Here is a 12,868-nt window from a genome sequence, read left to right as displayed (position 1 = left end):
GAGGATTTGGAGTTCTAATATTTTCTGTGCACCCTGGCCTAAGGCTTTGCTAATCACATCAGGTACATGTCTCTGATTCCTTAACTATTACAATGGGTACAGAGAGGATGAAAAAGGAGAACTACTTTGAAATTAAAGTGACTATAAGTGAAAATTAATCTAAATCATAAGCATAATTTATTCCTATAGGAAATATCAATTTAGCCCCTATGCGTGTCAGGACTTGTGCTGGTGGGTACAGTGGGGAGGTTGCTAATAGTCCCAGCAAGAGCCTGTCCACAAAGGGGCAATTGCTAAGGAGATGGGAGATAGAAATACAATTGTTTTGAGTGCAGATGGAATGACAGGGATGGCTAAAACACTAGGTCCTATGAGACTTTTGCGGGGGAGAGGCAACCTGCCCTGAGTACCATTAGTGATGTGGTTAATCCTTATTCTCCTAACTATGAGTTCATGGTGCTTATTAAACATATTGTAGCAAGAACACAAGCTATACTGTAAAGGGCTGAAAGCAAGACAGTGTGTCAACTGCCATCATTGATAGCATCTGATCAGTTCTCATGTATGAGCCCATCATGCCTGCATGAGACAAGGCACTAAACCTGTCTAGAAAACATAAGCCAATCCGGGCAATCCATATGTCTGTGTGTTGTGCCAATGTAGTTGGAAATAAATTTAGAAAGGCACAGTCCCACTGGATTATACCACCAATGCTGAGAGGAAATGGAGGTGTAAATATTTGGTGCATCTGTTGCCTAGAATGACAAATGTGGGGACCAAGAAAGTACATTAAATACATGTGGGCCCTTTCCCCCTGGAAGTTCCCCTCCATGAAATGTTCCCTGGCCAGAAGCGTCTGGCAAACCTTTGTTGTTTCCTCTGCCCTCGACAGAGTCCAGAGAAAGAGAGCATGAGTGGATGATTCCACGGCCATACTTGAGAAAGGACTCCAAGCACACACCTCCTGGTGATGGCCTCATTGTCATCTCTGCATCCAGAGGACAGATTATCAGCAGGGCTGTCAAGAAAAGGGACCAGAGAAGAGGCAGAAGCCCAAACTAGCTGTTGGTCTGGAAGGAAGATGCATTAGTCTGCTAGGGCGGCTCTAACAAAGTACCACAGACTAGGTGGCTTAAACAACAGAAATGGATTGTGTCATGGTGGAGGCTAGAAGTCCAGGATCAAGGTGTAGGAAAGACTTTTCTTGGGAGGCCTCTCTCCTTGACTCGCAGGTAGCAGTCTTCTCCCTCTGTCCTCTCCTGGTCTTCCCTCTGTACATGTCTGTGTCCTAATCTTTTAAGGACAGCAGTCATACAGGATTAGGACCCATCCTAATGTCCTCATTTTAACTTCATTATCTCTTTTGAGACCTAATCTCCAAATATAGTCACATTTATGGTACTGGGGCTTAGGACCTTAACATATGTATTTTGGAAGAGGACATCATTTTTCAGCCCATCACAGAAGTGTTTCCTTAACTTTATTAAAAACGAAACAATGAGAGGAATACCGAACTAACCAGCTCACTGTATAAAATGTCATAAAGGTTTCAACAAGACCTGGTGTGAACAATGGGAAGACTGACCCAACTTGTCTACTTTGGGCCAGGACTCCAGGAGTACCAGCTGCTACCCATAGCCTTCTCTATAACAAGAAGATGCTATGGACTGAACATCAGTGTTCCCCCCAAATTTATAAGTTGAAATCCGAAACGCCAGTGTGATGGTATTAGGAAGTTGGGCCTTTAAGAGGTGAGGGTAGAGCCCTTGTGAATGGGATTAGTGTTTTTATTAAAAAAAGACACAAGAGCTTGCTCTCCCTCTCTGCTCTCCACCATGTGAGGACATGAGAAGAAGGCCATCTGCAAGCCAGGAAGAGGGCTCTCACCAGTACAGAAACTACCAGCGTCATGATCTTGGACTTCCAGAACTGTGAGAAGTTAAGTATTTGTTATTTCAACCACCCAGTCTATGGAAACTTGTTACAGCAGCCTGAGCTAAGACAGATGGTGAGGACTCTAGGAGTGTGATGACCCAACCACACATGTGAAAAGGAAGAACCTCCTTGATCACAAACAGTTTGGGCTGCATTGCCCAGTGGGGTGGAGCTGTCTGCCGGCAGCAGCTGCGCAGGCCCCGCAAAGTCTGACCACGAGGTAGAACTACTAGGGGGTAGGCCCTGGTGCTTGCTCTTCTTGCCCCTAGATTCTTATTAACCCACTGGCCTCAAGTTAAGTCCCCTTCTTTGAAATGCGGTGCCTCTAGGAGGCAGTGCAGTCCAGTTTGGAGATCTCTGTTACTGTGGTGGCCTAAGTCTCTGGGACTCCCAGAGAGGAAGCTCTTGCTGATAGGACAGCAGGGATTTTCCTGGGTGCTGACACCAGGAGGCATTTGTAACGCTGGTAGCAGCTCTGCATGGCTCTAATCTGGTTTATGCAAACCCAGTCATTTTGCAGTCCACAGGGAAGGCTAGGAGGAGGGATTTGCTTTGATCTATTATCAAAGAAGGTTTTGCATTTATGTGGGAATGGCTAATGCTAAAAATATTGCTGTTTGGGAGAAATGTGCACCCATCTATGTCCTAAATTCAGGTATTTTAAATGATACTGTGGCATCTTGGAACACCCAGCATTAAACAAACAAACGTGAAACTCCCTGTTTCATTCTTCAGATAAAGACCAAACGAAGGGAGGTGCCAGGCATCCAAGCACTTGTGCAAGTTTCCCACCTCTTCTCCTGTACCAGAGTCTTCCAGGACCCTGTGCTCCAATCAGGCCATAGCTGCTTGAAAGCAGAGGAATGCTTTCCCTCAAGGGCCCTGACACAAGGCTCTATACATGAAGACTGGGGAGTTGGAACCATTGTTTCAGAAAGGATTTTCTTCCACATTCTGCTCTAGCCCAAGGAAATGGGATCCAAAGAGTCAGGAGACTGGGTCTGAATGTAAACACTGCCTCTCACCAGCTGTTAAGGGATTAGCTTAGGCAGCCTCTTAACCTCTAAGTCTGATCTCCTTTGTAAGATGGACCCCTCACCCCTACCCCCCAGCCACCTTCCTCCTGTTATGGGGCTTTTGTGAGAATCAAATGGAGCAGTGTAGATGAAGGTACTTAAAATGATAAAGCATATACTTGTAGGGGACATCTTTGGGTTTTGTCACCGAGCATCTTTTACCTCTCCTAGTAACAGCATATTATAACCTAAATTATAACCTGTAGCCTAAATTTCCTTGGGACAACAAACTTGATCCTGATTACTCCCTGGGCTACAGGTGTACTTGACCTTGGACAGTCCCAGAGCTGGGGGTGTGGCTCCTTGCCTAGGAGAGCCTTGCACCCTCTCAGCCACCTCCACCTGTGGTGGACTTGCCCTCCGAATCCTTTCCAACTGCCCCCCACCGTGCTGTCCATATTGCAGTGGTTAAAAAAAAACCACCTTTCTAGACTTTTGTACAGGCAATTATACGAATGCAAATTATTTTCCAAAATTTTTCATTCAAACTAGATTTGGAAGGCAGGAGTGCAGAAGAGATAGTTTTCCTATGACATTCACATTTTCTGTAGGCACACATGCTCATAGACACTTCTATGAGATCTATGTGATCTTGAATTCAACTGTTCTCATGGAGGCCTCCTGATTCCGCTTCCTTCCTGAGTGTTTCAAGAGTCATAGCTCTCCCTAGCAAGTTCATTTCACTGTATTCTGGGAGTCATTTCTAAAGCTTCAATCTAAAACTTCCTCCTTTAGACAGTGGAGATTGAAGACGGGTCAGCTTGAAGAACTATGACCATCAGAAGGACAAACCCTTCTCAGACACCATCAGACTTAAGTCCACTCCCTGCCCCAAGTTCTCCATTTGTGCTTTGGGGGACCAGCAGCTATATAATGAGGCCTAGACTATAATGAGGCCAAGACTGTGGCTATTCCCCACATGGACACTGAGACACTGAAGAAACTCAATAAGAATAAGCAATTAGTCAAGAAGTTGGCCAAGAAGTATGTGCCTCTTTGGCTTCAGAATCTCTGATGAAGCAGATCCCATAAATCCTGGGTCCAGGCCTGAATACACTGGCAAGTTCCCCTCATTGTTGACCCACAATGAGAACTTGGCAACCAGAGTGTATGAAGTGAAGTCTGTAATCAAATTCCAGGTGAAGAAGGTGCTGTATCTGCCAGTGGCTGATGGCCATGAGAAGATGACCAATGATAAGTTTGTGTACAACATCCACTTGGCTGCCAGTTTCCTGGTATCACTGCTCAGGAAGAACTGGCAGAACATCCAGGCTTTATACATTAAGAGTGCCATGGGTAACCCCTAGAGCCCATACTAAAGTGGAGCTTAATTAAACCCTAGTGCTACCAATAAATAAATAAATAAATAAATAAATAAATAAATAAATCTCCTTCAACCCATCCAACAATTTTGTAAGCATTCAGTACTAGATTTAAATCCCTCTCTGCTTTAAATATCTAGAGTAGCTTCTATATTCTACAAATGAAGCCTGCCTGGTACAGAAGAGGCAGACACTAGGGACCCCAGGAGGACCAAGGGGGAGTCAGATCACAGAATTTCATTCCAACAGTTGATAAATAGAGGCTAACTTTCCAACAGGCTTGGAGGTTATAAAGCCAGAGCCGCTGGCAGCCATCTTATCTTGCCTTCACAAAAGAGCTTGTCTGAGAAAAGCATCAATGAGAAGGGGCCAAGACAAGAGATGAGAGGAGCCTGATCTTGACACCATTTGGGTACCTGAATCAAGCAACATCTTGTGCCAAACCCATTCCTGGACTTTGCAGTTACATGAGCCAGTAAGTTCCCCCTTCCATCTGAGACAGAGTTGAGCTGGTCCATCATTTGACCAAAACATAACTTATCAGCCATAACGGTGACCACAGGAGAGAAAAAACCGGGCAGCAGTAGTTAGATGGCTATAGATCACATAGTCTCAACCACAGGTCTGCATCAGAATCACCTGGGAGCATTTTACAAGGTACAAGTGAACATGTCTGGGCCTGGGCCCTCCAGGTCACATGAGAGACACATGTGAGCGAATGGAAAATTCTCCCAGGTGAGCTGGTTTCCACATGTACCCCTGGAGAGTGTGGCTACTGTGGATCAACTCACAGGGAAGGGAGGACAAGGCAGTGGTCATTTCTTGAAAATACTTGAATGTTTGAATCTCACATTATTTTTATTTAATTTTTATTTTCTCCTTTCAGGGTTAAAAAAACCTTTGCATTAAATCACCCAGTATTATAACCACCAGATGAGAATACTATCGAGTGAAATATTTCAGCCCAGCTTGTGTAAGCTGAAGCAGCTGGGCCATTTTCATTTTTTTTAAATTATAATAAATAAGTGAATACATAATCAATCCCTCGAGTGCCCGCTCTCTGTTCTGTGTGCTCCCAGAGCTGTGTTTTTTATCTTTATTCTATCCCCCCCAAAAGAAAAGCAACATAGGGAAAAATGTTGACAGACTGTTCTCTGTGACGTCAACCAACAGAAAAAGCTGAAGTGTTGATGCTCATTCCAGAAGGCATTTCTACTGTGGATTTTGGTGGGTGCAGATTTAGAACAACCCTTCCTTTTCTGGAATAAACGTTAACTATTTAATAACAAAAAGGTAACTGAAGTCAAACGTTTTGATGTCTGCAATGTGTACAAGACACAACACAGGCAGAAATAGGCCTATGGAGTGGAGGGAACAAGCACAGACCTAAATATTGATCAAGCATTTCTCAAGGGCTTGGTCAGGTCTTGTGTAGCCAGAGATGAACCAGACATGTTCCATTGGTTCAAGAAATTTACAGTCCACCGAGAAACAGACTTGGTAAAAAAAAAAAGCATAATCATTTGATGAACAATTTTATCTTTGGAATAAAAAATCATTCGAAGATAAGTCTGAAGAATAAGTTAAGTGATCAAACTAGCTGACTCTGAGGTCTGACTCGTAGGGTGGCTCTAAAGTCACTTCCCAAAGATCATTACTGCAAACATCATGAGCCTCTTAGAATGTGTGCATAACCTCCTGAAGTACTACTTTGAAGGGGCAAATTCACTCCATGTATAAGTTTGTTTGTTCCTTTTTTGGTTTTGTTTTCAGAACATATATAGGCAAAAAAGATCCCATTTAAGATTAAATGCTTGGTCGACAGAATTTTTCTCTAAACTGAATTTCCTCAAGCCTTCCCTGGATGTGAATACTTATTAGGCCACATAAGCATTAACATTCAGTTATACTGGCCCATTGCCTGGGCTCTGGCATTCCCTGGAAGGCTCCTGCTGGGTATTGATGGAGACGACTCTGTGTGAAAGAACAGTCTCTGCTCTCAAGCCCTCGGGCCTGGCCCCTCACTGTTGACTGCTGCCCATGAAGCCACTCGTGGCCATTTTGGGCAGGATCTCTGGGAGCAGTGCCTTCCTTCTTGAACCCCTGGATGCAATGTAGACATAGGGAGATAGACCTTCATCCCAAACCTGTGCTGTATTTGTCCTCAGGACCTGGGTCTCAGAAGCCCCCATTGCAAATAGGTCTTTGATCTGCCCATAGCTTCTTTCCAATCCCAGCCCCTCTTCTACAGGGCAGGGGTTCCAGACAGCACGACATCCAGCTCCACCCTCTCCCCCACCAGACTCTGAACTGAAGTCCACATCATTTCCTCTCTTTATGCACACCGACCCCTGAGTAGCTGGCTACAAGCTCACGACCCACCAGACAGTACATTCACATCAGGTTCAGCTACTTCTAAAATAAAGATCAGGCAAGAGCCTGAGGAAGTTAGCTCCCTCCTATCACTTTTCTTGGTTTCTAACAGAGCTGACTTGAGGCCAAAGCTTACATTGAGTTAACAGAATGGATTCTGGGCAGGAAGCTGTTGCTCCTGTTGAAAGGTAGGGACAGTGTCTGTGAGTGACTGTGCAATTGAGACACACCCACGGACTCCAGGGGTAAGGACATCCAATGATGCTAGGCCAGTGGAAAGAGAGATGCCACAGATACTGTTCAAGAGGGTTCCTTTTAGGGTGTTACTTTGTGGGGACTGCTCACATTCTGCTTTGTACTGGCTGTAATGTTTTAGTTCTTTTTTAAATGTCTCTATGTCAGGGTACCTGGGTGGCTCAGTCTGTTAAGGGTCTGACTGGTTTCAGCTGACTTGGTTTCAGCTCAGGTCATGATCTTAGGGTCATGGTATTGAGCCCCGTGTTGGCTCTGCACTGAGCACAGAGTCTGCCTGAGATTCTTTCCCCCTCCTTAGCCCTCCCCATCTGCTCCTCCCCCACTCATGTTCTCTCTCCCTTAAATAAATGAATAATTTTTTAAAATTTTCTATCTCATAAAATTATGGAGAGAATGAAACAAGGGTTCAGATGTGAGGGGCCAAGTCCTCTGACTTTTTCCCATTGTCCATTCCCTTTCTCCCAGCAACTTCTTAGAACTGTCCATTTTATTTGAATAGCTAAAGAAAATAAAATATTTATATTAAACAAGCATGACCATATTACAGATTAAGATATATAAATTTACATGACTTTTTAAAAAAAGATTTTTAGTAATCTCCACACCCAATGTGGGGCTTAAACTCACAACCCCGAGATCAAGAGTCTCATGCTCTACCTACAGCCAGTTGCCCCTAATTCACATGAATTTTTAAGATGGAATGAGGGTCTTAAAAGAAATTTTACCTGTGCTGCTCTGAAGCAAGCATTCCCTCTTGTTAGGAACATTTCAGCAGAAAAGTTTGAGAATTCTGATGTGAACCCCAGGGAGGCCCAGAAAGCTCCCTCGCCGAGGACAGGCAGAGTCAACTCATGTGTTGGGAAAACCATTCTGAAGGAGGCATGGAGAGGTGGAGGGAATGGAGGTTATGTTCTTGAGCTCAGCCCCTGTGTAATAATTATACAAGTTGCCTCTCAAATCTAGAGCCTTCTGTGTGCTAAGGCATCCACATGCATTTCTCTTCAGGTTCCCAGCAGGACCTACACTATCACAGGATACTGAGCCTCCGAGAGGTGTAGAGCTCTCAATTGCATGGCCTGAATTCAGGCCTAGGCCTGCTGCATCTCACCACTCCTGCACCTTTTGAAAACCATCCCCATGTTTCCCACCTTCTGGCCTTCCCCATCTCCTGTATGGGAGCCTTCCAGAGTCTCTGAGGCCAGGCCCACCTATAGGAAGCCATGATGCCTTGGCCACCTGACCAGGCCCAGGAACCTGCCACTGGATTCCCTTGACTCTTGACTAAACTCCCTTCCTGACACAACAGTCTCAACCATTCCATATCTGACTCTAGGATAAAATGACTCCAGATTTTTCCAGAGGGACACTTGGCAATGAATTTCTAGTGTCTGTGGCTGACTCTGAAGAAAATGGGGTGTTTTCCTGCCCAGAGTAGGGATGAGGCTTTTGTAATCCCAAAAAAGGGAAGCCTGATAGCCTCACATGGAGGAAGAAGAGAGCACTCCTCCCACCCTTGTCACATCTCCTTTCAGGAAGTTGAGCTAGTCGAGTGTCCCAGGGAGAGAAACCAGCAGTTCCCAGCCATGGCACTTCATGTGGTCCCCACCCCCTGGATATCATTCCTGTGGCTTCTCCCACCAGCCCTCTGCCTGCGGTCCAGGGGAGAGTACTGATGTGGGGACTCAAGGCTTCTATTTATTGCCAAGGCAGGAGGAGGAAAAGAACGCTCTCCCCTCTGGTGTATACTGCCCATGAACAGGAAACGGCTCTGACTTTTCTTCCTCTCAGGCTTCACTTTCTGTTTCAAGTCTTTAATCTGTATTTCTGAGTCACACAAAACATTTTAGAGCAAACAGTAAGAAACAAGTGTGCTTGGGAGGGGAATGTCCTGAATTTTAATAAGCCATTTTCTCCATAAAGCAACAACATTGCTTTCAGGTTCCAAATTGGATTCTAATCAGTCTACACTTGTCCCTCTCCATGCTCTAGAGCAGGAGCTGGGTAGGTGTGAAGTTCCATGAATGCAAGAGCTCAGACAGGGTCTGGAGGGGTCACTGGGACCATACTCTTGGGAGGCCCCAGGAGTGGCTACACCTGATAGATGGTCAACTGAAACTTATTTACTAATTGTTGCTTATGTGCCAGATACTGTGGTAGGTCCTTGGGATGGAGTGTGGAGCAATGTGGACAAAATCTCTACCCTCTTTAAGCTTAAAATCTAATGGGGAAGAGAGATGTTAAGCAAAATTTCCAATTATATTGACTACTGTGAAGGAGAAGATCAAGGTACTGTGGGCGTGAGTATAGAGGATGTAACTTGGCTGGGGGTAAGAGAGAAAGAAACCTTCTCCCCAAGAAAGTGACACTAAGATAAGACCTAAAGGGATTGCCTATGTGGAAATGAGGGGGAAGGATGAAGTACAGACAGCTCCAACCCAGAGGATCAACATATATGGAAAGCCTGAGGTGAGAGAATGTCCAGCATTCTGCAGTGGAGAGAAGGGAGAGAGCAGCGGGGAGGTAGGCAGAGGTGTGGAGACCATGGCTGGCAGTGGAATGGGATTGACAGATTCTAGGAAAGCAAAAGACACCACATGATTTGCATTTTTAAAGGATCACTCTGGCTATTGTGGGAAGAATGGAGTTAGAAAGAGGCAGGAATCCACTCAGGGTGACTGTTGTGCCACTGTATTTGGTGGTCAGGTGAGAGATCGTAGTGACTTGCACTGGGGCTGTGGCAGAGAAGATGGAAAGGGGAGGATGAAGCGACAGGAGACAGAGCAAGGAGTAACAGGGTGAAAATCTTCAACACCAGCTCCCACTGGAAACTGAGGAGACGCTCTCTGGTTTATGAATGACCCCAGGCTCCATTCAAGGGCATCATCCCCTGGGTTTCAATCTGCTTGAGAAGGAAGAGAGAACATTTGGATGAGAAATCCTGCAATTCCATCTCTGATGTGGGGAGAAAGGCAGAGCCCTCCACAGGCTGCACACCTCTCCTGCCACCTGCTTCTGCTAACCCCTCTTCTCAGCACCCATGACAGTAAAAGTAGATTTGTATAATTTCTGTGATAAAAATTCTGTCAAGTATGGGTACCATCAAAATCCAAAGACAATCCATAGCAACATGGGCTGGGCATAACTTTCCTAAAAGTGACCTTAATCTTATGTGTATAGCTTTAGGTGACTATTATTCAAAGCAGGATGGCCTGACATTAGGAGGAACAGTCTATCTGGGCTGAAAATGTGCAGAGCATGACAATGTCTCCACCTCCTGAAAGACACCCCCCCCAACCACTGCCCTTATATTTTCTCCTTCCCTGACTGCTTCCTGCATCCCAAACAATGGTGGTGACCACAGGGTATAGGGGATCCCTCCCTTTAGCTCAGTCCTCATTTCACCATTGTCAAAAGGCATATTCCCTTAGCATTGGATCTGTTATGATTATCTTGGTTATAAATACTCTTGGTTGTAAAAATTAAAAAAAAGAATAAGAACATTTATTGTATCAAGTAATGAGGAGCCCAGAGAGAGGGTGGACTTCAGGTTTGTTTGATCCAGCAGTATTCAGGAAGCTTATGAGGGACTTGGGCTTTTTTCACTTCTCTGCTCTGTTGTTCAGCATGTTGGTTTCTTCCTGGGCCTGATTTTCTCTGGGATGCAGCATGGCTGCTGGGCATTTGGGGACATCTGCTTCCTTCCAGCAGGAGAAAAGTGCTTCCTGTGGTCTACGAGGAGTAGGGAGGAACCTCTTGGGAGTCCTGGCAAAGCTCTCCTTCATCCCTTGTCCTTGTAGAAGCACTTACTAGTGAAAAGGTTGTCAGACAAGTTCCTCTGTGTGGCTTAATTCACTTGGCAGGCTTGCCATGATCTGTTGAGACTAATTAGGGCTAGAAGTGGGGATGGGATCCTCTTGCCTTGAGTCACAGGGCCTGTGTGGAAGAACGGACACATGGACAGAATTGAAGATTATTTTAGGAAAGAGCCAAGGAGCCAGAGATGTTGGGAAAGCAACTACCAGGGCCCACCACGAATTCTGGTTGGGATGGGCAGCACAGGAGCTGCAGGAAAAGAGAATTGTGGGTTGAATGAAAAAACATTTCAATGTGGAAATTTTCAAACATATAAAAAGCAGACAAAAGAGTGCAACCAGCCCCCATGTACACATTGTTAAGCCTTGACAATGATTAAATCAGGGCCTTTTTCATCTCTTTCTCACCAGCTTTCCTGCTCCAATTCATTGTGAAGCAAATTCCGGACATTGTATCATTTCATCCAAAATTATTCCAGCATGTATCTTTAAAAGACAAGAACACTTTCATTTTATTTTGTTTTGTTTTTATTTTTAACAATTATATACATTATAAAATGCTCACCACAATAAGTGTAATATGGTATTATTGACTATATTCCCTATGCTGTACTTTTCATCCCTGTGATTTATTTATTTTATAACAGGAGGGTAGTACCTCTTAATCCTTTTCACCCAATTCACCCATCTCCCCAACGCCTTTCCTTGGGTAACCACCAGTTTACTTTCTATATTTATTTATGAGCCTGTTTCTCTGCTTTGTTGTTGTTGTTATTATTTGTTCATTTTTGTTGCTGTTGTCTTTTAGAATCCACGTGTATGGGAAATTATATGGGATTTGTCTTCCTCTGGCTTATTTCACTGAGTATAATGCCCTCTCAGGCCATCCATGTTGAAGGGCACTTTTAAAAACCAAACCATATCATCATTTCTCTCCTTAAACAATGATTAATTAACACTCAGTCCTTAACATCATCAAATTATTGGGTCAGTGTTTACATTTCTAACTGTCTTACAGGAGACAAAAAATCTTTTTGCAGTTTGTTCCAAAGTAAATTCTTAGAGATCAGCCAACCTTCTGAACTTGCAAGATAAGGAGGGTGAGGTATGGGAACAATGAAATAACTTACTCCAGGGCCCTGAGATTTTATTTTATTGATAGATAACTCTATCCTGCTTCATTTCTTGATGTATTTGAGGCAGGTGATTACGTGCTAGGAAACCCAACAATTCATTCATTCATTTAACAAATATTGGTTAAGCATCAGCTGTGTGCAAGACACTTAATGAGTTCAGTGCATCACCAGCACCTGGATCTATAATCAGAGGAAATGAACTTTGCCTGACTCCTAGGGCTTCCGTCCATGACTCAGGCAAGTCTCCCCATCCTGTGGTAATGCCTGAAATCTCCAGGAGAGGCACTCTTCGGGATTCAGTTGTTGTCTTGGGGGGGCCCTTCTAACTAGTCACTATATCATTTTAGTGGACAGTGGTTCTTTTGACCTGCCCACATAGAACTCTCTTCCTATCCTGGAAGAACCCTCAAATAGGAAAAAGGGCCCTACTTTCTACTACAGAAACTGAATTTATCGATGGTCTTTCCCTACCTCCAGAAAGCTGGAGAGACTTAGGAAGGTCCTCCAACCAAATGCTACAGCCCAGGACCTGAGGCCCAGGCCAGTTGGAGATTATCCACAGGTAGTACAGCCAAGTCAAGTCCAGGGGAACAGTGCCAAGCATCCAGAGCCCCCAGGGTGATAACGAGGAAGACCTCTTTCCAAGGGTCTTTCCAAGAGTCACCTCTGCTTAGCCATGCTTTCCACAGCAGCCTAATCCGTTCCGTCTGCCCATGCTCTGCCTGTCCTTTCTGTAAGTGACATCTACTTAAGTGCCTAGAGTCACTTCCTGCTCTGGACAAGCAGAATCTCTGACTACGAGAGTCTGTTGATAATAATAATCCATTAGGGGCGCCTGGGTGGCTCAGTGGGTTAAGCCGCTGCCTTCGGCTCAGGTCATGATCTCAGGGTCCTGAGATCGAGTCCCGCATCGGGCTCTCTGCTCAGCAGGGAGCCTGCTTCCCTCTCTCTCTCTGCCC

The 12,868-nt window shown here is 44.8% G+C and overlaps 1 pseudogene; it reads left to right on the top strand.

Annotated features, from left to right (window-relative positions):
• The first annotated feature begins 1,845 nt into the window (after positions 1 to 1,845).
• Positions 1,846 to 4,318, top strand: LOC111140864 (annotated as a pseudogene).
• The last annotated feature ends 8,550 nt before the right edge of the window (positions 4,319 to 12,868 follow it).

Source organism: Enhydra lutris, unplaced genomic scaffold, assembly GCF_002288905.1.
Source record: "Enhydra lutris kenyoni isolate GAN:26980312 unplaced genomic scaffold, ASM228890v2 scaffoldscaffold1, whole genome shotgun sequence".
Lineage (NCBI taxonomy): Eukaryota > Metazoa > Chordata > Mammalia > Carnivora > Mustelidae > Enhydra > Enhydra lutris.
The sequence above is the reverse complement of the archived record's forward strand: the minus strand, read 5'-3'. Positions and strand labels throughout refer to the sequence as shown.